Consider the following 15,336-nt stretch of genomic DNA (forward strand, 5'->3'; position numbering starts at 1 on the left):
GTGCTGCAAACCTTTTCTAAAGCACTGAGATTGGTGAGTCCCATCTTCCCTGGCCCTCCCCACCCGCAACACAAAATCTCAGCCCCATGAGGTCTCATTTGTACCCTTTGACTATGCCCTGCCTCCATCTCCCACAGAACACTGGCTTCTCTGCCAAGCTAGAGCTGCCCAGGAGAACATCAGGGCCATGAGGACCAGCAGTCCCTAACTCCAATATACCACCCTGCTCCCAGGATTTGGCATAAGTGACCTTTGGTCCCCCCCGTGTACTGTCCCAGGCATAGGCAGGCTGGTGGATCTACGGCTGCAGGGAGCGGCCCTGGGGGGATGCAGTCAGAGCTGGGAATTAGCTATGCTTGAGGCAAGCTCCTCTTCTCCTGGCTCAGTGGTGTCCCTGGGGTCTGTGTTCCACAGCCACTGCAGCCTGATAGGGCCCGGGCTTGGGCCCTTCTTGTCACCCTGCAGCAGCTGGGGGAATGAGTCCTCATGGAGAGCGCTGCCCCAGTGCCTCTGCTCCAGGCCGCCTTTGGGGTAGAGAGAATTAGGGCTCTAGCTCCTCTCCCCATATGCCTCTACACAGGGCACGGGAGGGGAGAGACTCCTGGTCCAAAAGAGACTGGGAGCTGAAGATGAAACGCTCATGGATTCCGCTCTCCTCCGCCTTGCACTAGAACTCATCTGATTTCCTCCGGATAGGGCAGCTTGTAGCACAGCTGGGTCTCTACATCCCAGATGCAGCACAGGACATTAGGAGGCAGGGGAGGGGATCCACCGGCTGCTACTGCACCAGAGAGGTCAGCACTCCCAGCTGCGCATATAGTCACAAGCCCCTCCTCTGAAACTGCCTCCGCTACATGATGAGTCCATTACTTCCCTCTTTCTTAGGGGCAAATGAGAGTAAAAGTGCTTATGAACCCAGATCACTTACCCCAGAGCCCAGCTTTGTCCCCCTCACTCTGGGGATGACTGCCCCATGGGTCTGCCAGCTGGGGAGGGACTAGGAGTGAAGCTGTGAGGAGACATGGAGGGAAAGAACCCACAGTGAGGGGAGGGGGCAGTAGCATGGGCCATGGATGCCAGGCTGAGAGTGATGCTAGTTGGGGATTGAGGGCATGGGTGGAAGCGGGAGGGTTCAGCATTAGGCCCCATCATTACAGGGAGCCAATCCCACAGCTCAAAGACTGTAGGGGTCATGTGATTCCTGTGGTGGACAGACTTGACCTCCCACAGCTACTCCACCCTGGAAGGAGCCCTGCACTCCCACTCGGCTATGGATGCAGCAAAAAACCTGCCTACTGTGCAACCACAAATGGGAATGGAAGGAAACAGGCCCCAAAACTGGAACAACACATCAGCCCCACGTCTCAATTATTTTCAAATATACATGTTTTGTACTGTGACCTATCTGTGTCCGTGTTCTGTGATCTAGCCTTGTGGTGGGTTACTGGGCTGGCTTTGGGAGTCCTTTACTCTTTCGGAGAACGTTTTCCCCTTCAGATCTACCATGAGCTATCTATGGGGGGAGCACCTGGGGCTTGGGACACCAAGCTGAGCTCTCCTCAGCTTCCCTCTTCAGATCTCTACTAATCCTTTTTTAAGCTAGCCCACCACTCCAAGCAAGTCTAACCAGCCCTTCTGTCTGGCCCTCCAACTCCCTGTGCTGCCGTCACCATACCCATATCTCCCTCTCGAGAGCCAAACCCCAACTGTCACATTAGCCAAACTGCCCCGAGGGTCCAACTGCCCTCCCCTTAGCAGTTCCTTCACACTTCTTTCCCCCTTGCTTGGATGACCATCTCAAGATTGCAGCCCACACCATGCCTGAGATGTCTCCATAATGACAGTCCAATTCTTTTTGCATTCTTGGCTCTTTTCTGGTGCGGTCTGGTAAAGGAGTACTGCAGCAGGTCTATGTGCCATCGTAAGAGGTTTGCATTATCCCTGCATCCCCAATGCAACCGTGATAGTAAAGTGTGCTCTGTCATCATTATGAACTCCTGCCCATACAAATATATGCTATACGGTGCTAATGCATTCTACAGTAGCATATACCTCTTTCATGACTGAAACTTTCTGCTCAAGTAAACTCCTGGGGACTCCTTCCCCCTACAATTTACTCGACTGATACCTGCCCCCAAGGCAAAATTAGATGTAGCTATATGTATCACAAATTGCTGATGATAGCCTGGAGTGTAGAATGCTGGAGCCTATATGGACGATTTGCCTTATTTAGTAATAGATAGGGTGAACACCTGAACCATGTCAGACAGGTATTACAGAGGTTAAGGGAATGCGGGACTCTGACTCAAAGCCAGCAAGTGCCAAGTTGGAATGGCTGCTGTCTTACTTGGGACTTAGCATGGGCAGTGGAAAGCTAAAATGGGAGCCGGCAAAGGTGCAGGTGAGCCGGGAGCGGGCTAGGCCCAGAACAAAGCGATAGGTGAGGCCATTTCTAGGGACTGCAAGATCCTGGAAGGGGCATCCAGGGTGTTTGGGAGGATTTCAGGGAGCCAGCATGAGATAACAAGAGTCTCATGTGTCTATTAAAAAAATAGGTTAGATCTAGGGCTCTTGGTTGCCTAGCAACCTTGATTCATTCACTCCCTTGCTTTTTGAATTTTCAAACAGCCCAACTGTCCCTATTACTGGTAAATCAAGTAAACTGTCCTTTCAACTGGCGTAGTCACATGCCCAATGGTCACTGGCCAAGTCAGGTAACCAGACTTTCCAGCTGTCACCTTGGCATGTCCCTGACCTCTTCAGGCCTGGGGCTCGGGGAATTCGCTTGACTCAAGTTTCTCTGTTAGACTGGGTCTTTGTTAACTCTTCCAGCCGGAAAATTTTGCTTTTGCTCTCTCTGTCACAACACCCTCTCCTGCTATAATCCCATGCCTGGCAGTGCTATTCCACCAGCTGTTTCCTGTCACACCACTGACACCAAAAAAGAAAAAGACAACATTGTGCACTTGCATGATACAGGTGCAGTATATAACGCCCCCTTGAGTGAACAGCTGACACATACACATATTTGGTGACTCTTTATCTGTTACCACTTCTGCCACCAACCACTAGTCATGCCTTGTCTCTTTTAGACTAAAAGTTTTTAAGCTTTTGTCCCCAGGAACTGGAGAACCCAGAGATACACTCTTCTTGCATGTGGTAATTACTATGCAGCATCATTTTGAGAAGTAACAGCCAGGGGTCTAAATAACTTAGCAGTACAAATCAGGCTTGGTCCTGAAAATAACCAGTCTTGTTTATTATACTAGGAACAAATGTACTCTAACATGGAACTAGAAGCACGAAAGAAATGCTTTTCTACACTGAAACCTCTCATAGAACCCAGCGTGAGACTAGCCTGGCCTTCCTGACTATCCACAAATAGTCAGACATTGTGCCATGACCTGTTAGTATCCGCTGTCAGCACCAACCCTTGCTGCTGGGGAACTGGGGTGGCTTTAGAAGTCCCTCACTTTCTGAGGAATCGCTCCTCTCCAACACCCACCACGATCTAACTTGGTGGGGAGCAGCTGGGGCTCGGGACACCAAGCTGAGCTCTCTTCAGGTTCCCCCCTCAGAGCTCTACTAACCCTTCTGAAGTTAGCCCCCTCTTTCCAGACAAGTGGGGCCAGACCCTTTGTCTGGCTCGCTGTGATGCCCTGCCACCCTTCCCCGGTCTCCCCCTCTTGAGGGAGGTGCATTCCCCTCGCAGACAATTTTTAAACCAGGATTGGCTGTTCCTGTAGAAGATCTGCCCTAGTCAGTGTGTGTGGGGAAGCTCTAAGGCCTGTGTTATACAGGAGGTCGGGCTAGATGCTGTGACCTTGGACGCAAACACGCTATGACGTCCATCCTTCAACTGTCATTTTGACCCAACCCCCTCTGCAGAGGCTCCACCCCCCTCTGGTGATGTCATCGCTGGTGATGTCACTAGCTCCTGTTTATAAGGTTTGCTGTGTTAAAGTCCTGTTGAGCAGTCAGCTGGCGGGACCCCAACAGCCCTTCTGGACTGGTTGCTCTGGACGCACCGAAGCACAAGAGGTGCTTCTTGTACATCCCTTTGCTGCAGGAGTGAACCAGCAGCACATTTCCCCTCCCCATTAGTGAGACGGCGCGGGGGTTTCATCTGCAAAGAGCTCGCATAGCAATCATGACCATTTATTAAGCATCTGCTATGAAGCTTCATTGACAAGCTTTCCATCAGGGTTACTTTAGGTATGACTATATTGCAGCCTATAAAAATCCTCCACCCTGTCTGACCGAAGCCCATGAGAGCCAGTGACGGTACAGCTCTGAACAGCCCACCTTGCTATGCTAGCGGCCATCTTGCTCATGGGTTGCTATGGCAACACAAAGACTCAGAACTGGAATAAGCAGCTTTTGTGGCACACAGGAGATCGTATGCATTGGCGCAGGCATGTGTGGCATATATAATCTGTAAATGTAAAATTCCCTCCATGCACATAAGAGAAAAAAGGAAAGGCTAGAAAGGCATAGAACCACAGCTACCGTGATCATCTAGTCTGCCCGCCTGCATAGTACAGGCCATAGACCTTCCCCCAAAATAATTCCTAGAGCAGCTCTTTTTAGACAAAGCATCCAATCTTGATTTTAAAATCGTCAGTGATGGCACATCCATGACCCTTGGTCAATTGGTCCAACGGTTAATTACGCTCACCATTAAAAATGTACATCTTCTGTCCAGTCTGAATTTGTCTAGCTTCAACCTCCAGCCATTGGCTCATGGTATAGCTTTCTGTGCAAATTGAATAGCCCATTATTAAATATTTTGTTCTCCATATAGGTACTTATATGGTTCATTGTTGGGTCAGCTGTTTTTCAGATCCATGGTCTAAAAGGTGGGCTAGGTATCTAGGGCATTTCTGTATTATGCACCACACATTCCACTTCTTTCCCAATTCAATATGGAGTACTGGTCCCTACCTTTCTAGATGCTGGTGTGTGACACCGGCAATCAGAATGTGTGACACATGACTGACATCTATATTTTTGTTGTGTGTTGCGCCATCAATGACAGATTATCATTTAAAAAAAAATATAAACCTTGTTTTAAAGGGTGTTTAAAAAACCATACACGGGTTTAGTTAATTCACATGGTGAGGACTGAACAAATCAATCATTCTATCACATGCAACTATAACACCACATAAGGATTGAAGTCTGGCACTTCAAATCCTCAGGGATTTGGGAGGATGGAGGGCAGATTTTTGGCTCTATGCATGAGCACGTTATTTGCTGAAAATCTTTTGCTCAGACCTGTGCTGTACAAGTTCAGGGTGTCTGTGAGAATACAGACAAACAAGAGCTAAATTGGGAAATATAGTTTTGTTTTGTTTTGTTTAGGTGTCTGCAGCATTTTTGTCAGGCAAATCTATTATGATGTATACTGGCCAGTCTGTTTGCCTCCATTTGCCAAATAAATCTTTAACAGAGGCAAAATGTATTACTTCTAGTCCTTCAATGAAGCGGTGAGAGTTCACAAGAAATCAGCATTGTGATATTCACCAGCCCTTTTCAGGTCATCTTTATATACTTGTCCGTGGGAATATCAATATCTGCCCTTCCTACCCGCATTGGGGGTGGGTATCATCGTGATACTGCCAAAACACTGGCAACTTTATGGCAAAAACACGATACAGATAAGAAATGGATGTTTCTAATGGCAGACCAATGCTTTTGATTTCCAGACACTGTTTTTATGGTACGTTCAGTGCAGGTGGCCCTGTTTGATAACCGGTATTTTCATATCAGATATGTAAATAAATATGTACTGAATCGGTTGACATTCAGCCTAGCATAGCCGACAGATAATATGATGATCAGCCAGGCCGATTCTAGAGATAGGCCTGAACTGAAGTGACACCCGGAGATTGAAGAGTGCTGAAAATTCTGGAGGCATTCAGATCCTGCTTCAAACCATGGCTCTTAGGTCCCAATTGTGTAAGCAGATCTGTTTGGGAGCCCTGTCTGAATCTCTCCTCTCATCCTCTTACAGACTCTTTACTGGGAAAACACTTCTCTCCATAGCCTGCTAACTACCAGAGATTGCTGTAGAAACCACTTCAAATTGCAGAGAAACATCAGCGAGCAAACTGAACAACAGGGTTGAGAAGAAATATTACTGAAGAATGGCGAGTGAAGAGAGGTTAGTCAGTACTGAAATACATATCTCCCCTAGGGCATTAGTCATTATCTCCTACTTCAAATATAGAGGTTGGATAAGTCCGACTTTTGTTGGTTTTTTGGCTTTGGTACCTAGACTGCCAGCCACCTCAAATCTAGGCCCATTTTACAGATGAGGGACAGAGGCACAGAGAGGTTAAATGACTTGCCCAAGGTCATGTCGGCAGGCTGCTGCAGAGCACAGATTTAAAGCAGAGTACCCCCATGTCCTAGGGCAGTGCCCTAACCACTGGATCATCCTTCTTCTCCCTAGGGTTAATGGTATCATAAAAGCACTTCCACCTTTCTCTGTAGGGCTGCAGTAGCAGTGTAAAGCACCCATACCAACAGCATTGTGGTTGCAGCAAGTGTGCGCTCATCAGCACCTTGGCCTATTTGTGTTATAGCCCCAAGGGATAAAAATGATGACAAAAACAAACAGGAAAATCTCCCAACCCCTTTAAACTTCAGGTAAATTCCGACTCAAATACAATCTGAATTTCACTGCTTAGTCCTATCTCCCTAACCTATAGAAGTAACCAAAGCTCAGGTTCTTCAGAGATAAGAACATTATATCCATTACCAACCACCTGAGCCAACCACAGTGCCTTGTAGCATGGTTTAATAACTAAGCAGAGATCTGGGGGGGGGGGGGAAATCTTTGGTTCTAATCCCAGCTCTGACTCTCATTTGATCTGTGGCCTTAAAGAAGCTGAAACATAGCACAGTTATGTGACTTGCTTGTCTGTAAACTAGGAATAAACAACTATCCCGCAGCTAAGAGACTGTGTTTGATTCTTGGCTCTGCTAAGGACTCCCTGTATGACTTAAATCACAATGTCTTTGTGCCTCTGTTGCCTGTGAAATGGGGATAGCATTCTTTCTTCTGTCCGCCTTTTCCATTTATTGTAAGCTGTCCTGGGTCAGGACTGCCTTTTATTAGCACAGTGGGGTCCCTGACCTCATTTGGAGCTACCATAATAGTTATTAACTAGGGTGCTGTGAATTTTAGTTAGTAATTAGTTAGTAAACTGTAATCCTGCCTCAGAGGCCCATGAAACCAGACAAATCCTGAAGGCACATCTTTGCTGACAGCTCACTTGGTACTCTAAAAAGGCTTTCAGATCTCAGAGTGCAGCCCCAGCACTCCTCAAGGCTAAGCTATGACTCATTTGCCTTGAACGTCAAGGGAATTGTCAAATGGAAAAATGGCTGGATTATCCATATTAAACAGGACAGCACCTGCTGCTCAGGGAAGACCCATCACAGTGCACTCTGCAAAACAATTCCTTTGCAGGCTGGGGAACAATTACTATCCAATTAGAACTAGGGATGACATCACCATCCAATTAGAACTACTTAAAATTAAACTGAGTGTGAATCACCAAAAGGGGTGGATTCAAACAGAACATTAACCCTTCCACTACGAGCCCTCCACGACTGTGGCTGTGCTGTCCTCATCCATAGATTTTGGATGAACGTCAGTGGAATGTTAAGATGCACCTAATCAGACCTGAAAGCATCAGCTCCTATTCAAAGCTTAAGCATTAGAAGTTGATGCATTTATGCTGGTTCTCTCTTTTTAATGATGGTCACAATCCTGCCATGCAATATGAATTGTACCCGCTATCCAAGTCTTAAGGATTAATTATGGTTATTATGGTAGCACCTGGGAACCACAGACAAGGACTGATCCTGGTCCTTACACTAGGTGCTGCACGGCCATGTTACAAAGAAGAAAGTCTCTGTCACAGAGTGCTCTGGTACTTTACATTACAGTATCTAACAACATAGGGTACTGAGCTGGGAGCCAGGATGCCCGGGTTCTTTTACTGGTTCTGTCATTGATTTGCTCTGTACCCTACTGCACATCCATGTTTTCAAAACATTTTGAGATCTCTGAATTCAGAGTAAAAACAATGAGAGTCCTGTAGCACTTTAAAGACTAAATTAAGACTGAATTAAGAGTGTCACACAAGTGCTAAATATTATTCTTAGTCTGAAAACCTGGCCCTAGTCCACTAGTATTAAAATTAAAGCATTCTTTCAAATGAGGTGATAAAAATGCTCTAAATCTTATAGGTCTTTATCAGTGATAATCCAGGGCTAGGCATGTGGCTGTGTTTAGATAGCATTGCCTAGGGAGTGTTACTCCACTTAGCGAATAAAATAACAGAGGGGAAAAAATATAGCAAGGCTCAAGGTTTAAGACTAGCGCAGTTGTCACCTGTACAACTGTAGGTCCCTGTAGGCTAACTTGTGAGCCAAAATACCTGTACACTGTGCACAGCCCATAGTTCTCCTTCGAGTAGTGTCAGTCTGTATGATCCACTGTAGGTGTGGTGCACTGTGCTGCTGATGAGAACTTTGGTAGCGTCCGTCCCGCCCGCGCATGCGCTGCTCCTCCCCTGCCATGAGGCCCAGCAACATGCGCAGGTGATCCTCCTCAGTTCCTTCTCAACCACCCTTGGCTAGAGATGGAGCTAAAGCTGTCTATTCTCGAATCATTAACTCCTTTTAGACTGGCTGATTTTAGCTTACCATCAAGCCTTTTTTTCCTTTGCTACTTCATTTACATTTTATTTGGCTATGCTATAAAAAAATAAAGAAAAAATTAAGGATGAAGGGTGTGCCTCCTGTTAACCTCCAGTGACCCCCTGGACAAGGGTATGCCCGGCTGCCCAGGTTTCAAAAAGTGCTCAGTTGCAAGGAGTCTATCCCTGTAACTTACAGACACTCACAGTGTGTTCTCTGCCGGGAGGAAAAGTACATTTCACAAAAGCGTGGCTTATGCCAACAACTGAAGCCCAGGTCCAGGAAAGACAGAGAATTAAGTCTTCAAACTCCTGCTCATGGAGTTACCCTTCAACTCCCAGAATCCAGGTGGCAACTCTCCCTGCAACCTTTCACGTCAAAGGGAGGTGAGCTGAGGGAGACGAGCCACTCACACAAGACCACTAAGAGAAGGTCTGAGTCCCCGATCAAGCTGAAAACGATTCCTGTCTCCATCAGCACCGAACCCGCCTAAAATTGGTAACGCAGCACCGAACTGGTTATAGGCCAAACAGAGACAGCATAAGCAAACTTCTATTGATGCCCACCAGGGTCAAGGAATCCTTGGCCTGGAGGAAAGACCCAGTAAATGTCTCCATCTCTAGCCCTGGCTACCAATGCATCCCTCATAAGACGAGGTGCGCATCTCAATGGTCGCACAATACAGGGTAAATGGTCTCCAGCAGAGACATGCCTCCACATCAACCTTCTCAAACTGAGGGGTCAGAAATTCATGCACTCACTTCTTCCCAATGAGCAAAGACATGCATGCAAGGCCTGCATATATTACATAAACCAACAAGGTGGTGCCAGGTCTCATTCTCTGTGTGTAGAGCCACTAAAATTATGGAACTGGTGCATCTCTCACAATACCCTAATATCAGCGGCCTACCTACCGGGAATACACAACATGATGGCTGACAGTCTCAGAGTGCAAGTTCCCACACCATCACGAATGGGAGATGGAGTATGTCATGGAGTACTATTGACTATCAATGGGGGACACCAGTAATAGACCTGCTCGCTACTTACCAGAGCAAGAAATGTCCAAAGTATTGCTCCAGAGTGGGGATCGGATGATACTCCATGGGAGACGGTCTCCTTCTTCCATTAGACAAGGACCTTCTTTATGCCTTTCTCTCATTCCCTCTATTACTGAAAGTCTTGTTGAAAAAAAAAGAAAAAACAAACATACTGATTGTTCCCACATGGCCCAGACAGATATGGCACCCTTACCTGTCACACCTATCATTCTGTCCACCATTGACTCTTCCAATCACTCCTCACCTCCTATCACAGAACGAGAGATGCATTCTGCATCCCACCCTATGGATCCTTTGGCTCCTCCACGGTTCCAGCAGACAGAGACATCTTGCTCTGAGGAGGTACAGGAAGTGCTCATTGTACCTATCTACAAAAATGGAAGAGATGCCAGATATGGCACCAACCTAATGGCATCACTCTTAATACAGCCATCCTATCGGTAGTGGTGGACTACCTGCTGGCTCTCAGAAAATCAGCTCTATTATTTCACTAATGGTTCACTTAGCAGCAATTGCAGCCTTCCACCAACAGGTAGAAGATTACTCAGTCTTTTCCCATCCAGCTACGAAGAGGTCTCGCAAAGGCATGATGAACCTCTTCCCACAGCCTACACTTCCCACTCCTCAGTGGAATCTCAGCCTCGTGTTAAAAGGGCTAACTAGACCACCATTTTGAGCCAATGGCCACTTGCTCATTAGCTCACCTTGCCATGAAGACAGTATTCCTCATCACCATTACCTCAGCAGGAAGGATAGGGGAAATAGTGGCTCCGATGGTGCAACCACTTTTCATGGTGTTCTTCCCTAATAAGGTCATGCTAAGACCCATCCGAAGTTCACTCACAAGGTGACTTCCCATTCCACATAAATCAGCTTATTCAGCTTTCAGCCTTTTATCTCAAACCTCATCAGGATATGAGGACAGCCATCCTCCACCCACTCAACATGAAGAGAGCCTTGGCTTTCTGTTTGGACAGGACAAAAGCCTTCATAAAATCTCCGAGAGTCTCTCTCTCCACTGCAAATAGATCAAAAGATACAGCTATTTCAGCTCAGACTCTCTAAGTGGGTTTCAGGCTGTATTAAATTCTGTTACCAATTGCACAATGTAACACTCCCATCTTCAATATGTATGCATTCTATGAGGTCAGTTTCCTCATCCATCGCCTTCTCCAAGGGTATCCCGCTGTCAGAAGTCTGCAGACCAGCTACGTGAGCATCTGCACACATCTTTGCAGAATACTACACCATCCTGGGTGATTCAGCTGCAGACGGAAATTAGGTGTCACAGTGCTATCATCCACATCAGACTCGACTCTGAAGTCCCAGCCTCCAGGGGTGGGCACTGCTCAGGAGTCACCTACAGTGCAGCATGCATAGGGATGCGACTCGAAGAAGTGGTTACTCACCTTGGGCAATAACGATGGTTCTTCAAGATGTTTCCCTATGGGAGCTCCACAACCCACCCTCTACTTTGGAGTTCAAGTAGCTGAATCTGCGGCACAGAAGGAACTGAGGACGGTCGCCCGCGAAAGCTGGCTAGCCTTGTGGCGGGTGAGGAGCAGCGCACATGCGGGGGGACGGACTGCTACCAAAGTTCTCCGATCAGCAGCACAAGGGCGCACACACACCTACAGTGGAGCACCAATAGGGACACATACCTTGAAGAACCATTGTTACTACACAAGGTGAGTAACTTCTTCAGCCAGCTCCACTTGAAACTACTGAAGTGTCTAAATAGCATCACTCACACCTGCTCTGTCACTTTTATTACCCTTGTCAAACAGATACTGTAATAGCAATTCACATGTCTTGAGTTAACAGGGCAAGACAGCGTTTCTCCTTCTCCTCTCTTATTTGGTGTTTCTCTTGTTTTCTGCTCCCTTCGGAGCAGAGCTGCCTAGAAATATTCACTGCAGAACAATTATCTTTTCTTCTGCTCACCAGTCAAGTCTCATTACCGGGAATGTATTCGTGATTCACAAGCTTTCTCTAAGTTGCTGCTGTGAACTCATTTCAGCCTGTGCCTACTTTGCGAACTGCTCAGCTATTTGCTACTCAGGATGCATGGGGAATGTGATGGGGTCACATGGCATTGTTTCTACTTCATGATTGGAACATCTTCACACAAATGTTCAAAAAGTGAATAATAAGGAGCATGAATAGGCTCAAATGGTGCAGCTACTTGGAAAATCACCGACATTGTTTAGAGCCACTTGATTATGTATTACCATAGTGATAAGCAGCTCTAGTGCCGGACCAGGACCCCATTGTGCTAGACGCTGTACAACCACAGAACAAAGAGAGAGTCTCTGCCCTAAGGGGTTTACAGACTAGGGATAAGACAAGCAACAACAGCTGGGTACAGAACGATGGGGAAGAGTATAAGGAAACAATGTATTGGTCACTATGATCAGTAGAGGTCTCTGCACACCGGCAGCCTAATCATGGTCACTTTTTTGGTAGGCCTCATAGAAAGGAGAGTTTTAAAGGAGGAGTTGAAGGTGGGTACTGATCAGCTTTGCTTAGGAAGGCACCAGTACAACTAACTGATCAGCCAAAGGTCCTGCTGCAGAACTACATGGCAGTTGCTCTTCCTCAGGGCTGAGCGCCTGGTCTTTCTTGGGATCCCAGCCAATGCCTGGCATAGAGCCATGAAACATAGGGGGCTCTTGTCATGGTCCCTCATACACGGTGCATTCCTCTGCCATGAATTCCAGGGCAATGGGTGTCATATGTTCCACCAACAGCGATTATAAAATGACCACTTCTGGGCTCAACCCCCCCCGTCCCGGAGACAGGGGTTCTGTCACTGCCTCCCTGCGGCCCAATCCTTGCTGCCTGCAGGGACTTTCTCCAGGGCGTGAGCCCCACAGGAAGCAGGGATTCTGACAGGGCCTCTGTGACCCAGGAACCTCTTTGTCCCATCTGGCGGAGGGTACAGGAAAGCACAGTTTTACAGGGATTCCCTGTGTCAAGTGCATGCACAATAATTCACCAAATGGTGGCACATAAGGGCTACCCAGAGCGAGTAGCCCACTGGCCATCACCATTGTGAAGCAGTTCTACTAGAATTTGTGTTCTTAAGGATGTGAAGTAAAAGGTCACCAGTAGGTGACAGGCCTTAGACCAGTTCTGTTCAGGCAGGGGGTAGGAGCCACTTATCTCTGTCTGCTAAGTGTGTATTGTGTGTCTCACAATGTCAGTCTATTTGCATATGGAGAAATGAGCTAATCAAGCCTGCAAAATCAACAAGAGATAACATCTACAAGAAGGCACACACAGCAGGAGGGTATCTGGGTTTATGAATAAAGAACAAAAGACTGTTTTGATATACTTGGGATGGCAAAGAGACAGATAGGATCCTTCACCTAGGAAGCAAGCTGACTGTGTTTGCCTCATGAATGGAAGGTCAGATCCAACCCAGAAAGATCTTTGGGTGAGCAATATTTAGTTAGACAAAGTATATTGCCAATTAAGTCTAGGCTCTAGCATGCATGTTATGATTTTATTTTACATACAGCCTTTTGTTTCCAAGTACTTCTATTTGCTATTATCTGAATCTCTGTTCTTTGTTAAATAAACTCATGCTTGTTTTTGTTAGAACCATATCTAAAGGTTGTGAGTTGAGTGGATTGGTGATCTGAGGTCAAACTAGGGAGTACTCCTTTGGGAGTAGCAGATCTGTGAATTCTGGTAATGCCCAGCGGAACAGGGCCTGGACAATCCAGGGGGGCACCCCAGGGTTGGAATGTGCCTATTGCTTACCTGCAGAGGTACAGTGGTTTGATCACACGGCTGGTGCTGAGTGAAGTGACCCCAGTTGGCTGGGACGTAGAAGCCTTCCACTGTCACAATTCCCTGTTCTGCGATGGGAGTGGTGCTCAATTCCTTGTGCTCCATCTGGTCCCTTCCAGGGTGAAATGTGTCAGAATGTGCTGCAGGATTTATTTCCTCAGGGCAACGTGCCTCTGGGATAAATCAGCCAGTGGCTGATCAGCATCACTCAGGCTGTGACTTGATCATGATACTGTGATCCAGCTCTGCTCCTATGCTTCATTACACAGTTAGAAGCCCTGGACTGAATTACAGCCATAGCTGCCTCCGTATTATCTTGTAGGTAATGTGTAGTGGGTGTATCTGTGTCCATTGGAGCATGGCAGGCCATTTATCGCGATGCATGTAAGAAGCTACACAGAGAGGTAATTCCCCAAGCAACAAAGGCTTTGCTTCAGCTCCCCATGACAGAAGTGATGATAGATTCCACAGCTGAGGCTCTCAGGAAAATCTTGATGGGAGAGAATGGGAAGCGGGCGGGGGGGGCGGGGGGGGGCGGTAGAGAAGGTTTGCAAAGCCTTCAAGTCAGTGGAACAAAAGCAGAGAGCAGCAATGAAACTAAAGAACTAAATCATCGAACAGCATGACCGAAAATCATTGCTGATGCTGTCTTTCATTTCTGTTCTGGCATCTGTCCCTGGGGAACGCTCACATCCCACCATTGGCTGTGACAGATTCAGACATTTTGCCATTGTTCATACACAGACTTGTGCTGGTTTAGTTAAACTGATCCCCCCCCACTCTCCTCGGGGAGAGCGCAAACGCAATCCCCCACTACCACAAATTATGCAGTCGAGTTTCCTGCATTTGGGGAAATCACAGGGGTCAGCACATCCACAGTGCAATGGATGAGCCTCGCCCTGGGAAAACCACCTTCGTGATCATGGTAGGCAGTGTCTACATGATGGAGACTATACCGGCATAGCTCTGTCAGCAGAGCTATGTTGGGCTAAACCCATAATGGAGACCCAGGCTACACTGATGGAGGGTTTTTTCCAGTCAGTGTAGGACCACCACCTCCCTGAACCAACATTCTTCTGTCGTCATAGCTGCATCTATACTGGTGGTTAGGTCAGAATAGCAATTTAGGGCTGTATTTTTTTCATGCTCCTGTCTGACGTAGCTATGCTGACTTAACTTTTAGGTATGTCTATAGGCATTAAGAAGGGCACTCAGGTTCCACACACAGTCCAGTTAGAATTATCTTTATTAAAAAGATATGGTGCAGATGCGTCTGACCAGTTGAAGGGCCTGGAGTGCCATTTGTTTCTGTCTCAACGCTGCCTTCTGTGGCTGCCCTTTGCCTGCGACAAACTCACCCTCCAAATCAACGTGTTCTTTCCCCACTCAGACTAGATCTATATTGACAAATATACCACACTGTCTGAAGCTCAGTGGCTGCTGTTCTTTGGAGTCATCTGAAAAGAAATGTTGCTTGAATTATGACTTCATTTTTAGCAGGAGGGCTAGAAGGGATCTGAGTTGACAAATGCTGCAGCTTCAAAGGAATAATAATGAAGGTAGATAAGAGTCTCAGGGCTTTGTTTGTTTTGAGTGAGTGGTTTTCACCTTCCTAGTGAAGGTTCCTTAGATAGTTACTAGTGTTGCCAACACTCACAATTTTAGCATGAGTCACACTATTTGGTGGTGTTTTAAAGCCCCGGCTCCTGAAGTCAGGTGATTCAGTAAGAACATTCTGGCTTTCTTTTAAAAAAATAAG

General features: G+C 47.0%; 1 non-coding gene across 1 annotated transcript; it reads right to left on the reverse strand.

Annotated features, from left to right (window-relative positions):
* Positions 1 to 14,362: 14,362 nt before the first annotated feature.
* LOC137154274 (U1 spliceosomal RNA) lies at positions 14,363 to 14,519 on the reverse strand. Its single transcript, XR_010920194.1, has one exon. It is a non-coding gene; the product is annotated as a U1 spliceosomal RNA (small nuclear RNA).
* Between the last annotated feature and the right edge of the window lie 817 nt (positions 14,520 to 15,336).

Source organism: Emydura macquarii, unplaced genomic scaffold, assembly GCF_026122565.2.
Source record: "Emydura macquarii macquarii isolate MOO-44397 ecotype Brisbane River unplaced genomic scaffold, CSIRO-AGI_Emac_v2 contig_1253, whole genome shotgun sequence".
Lineage (NCBI taxonomy): Eukaryota > Metazoa > Chordata > Testudines > Chelidae > Emydura > Emydura macquarii.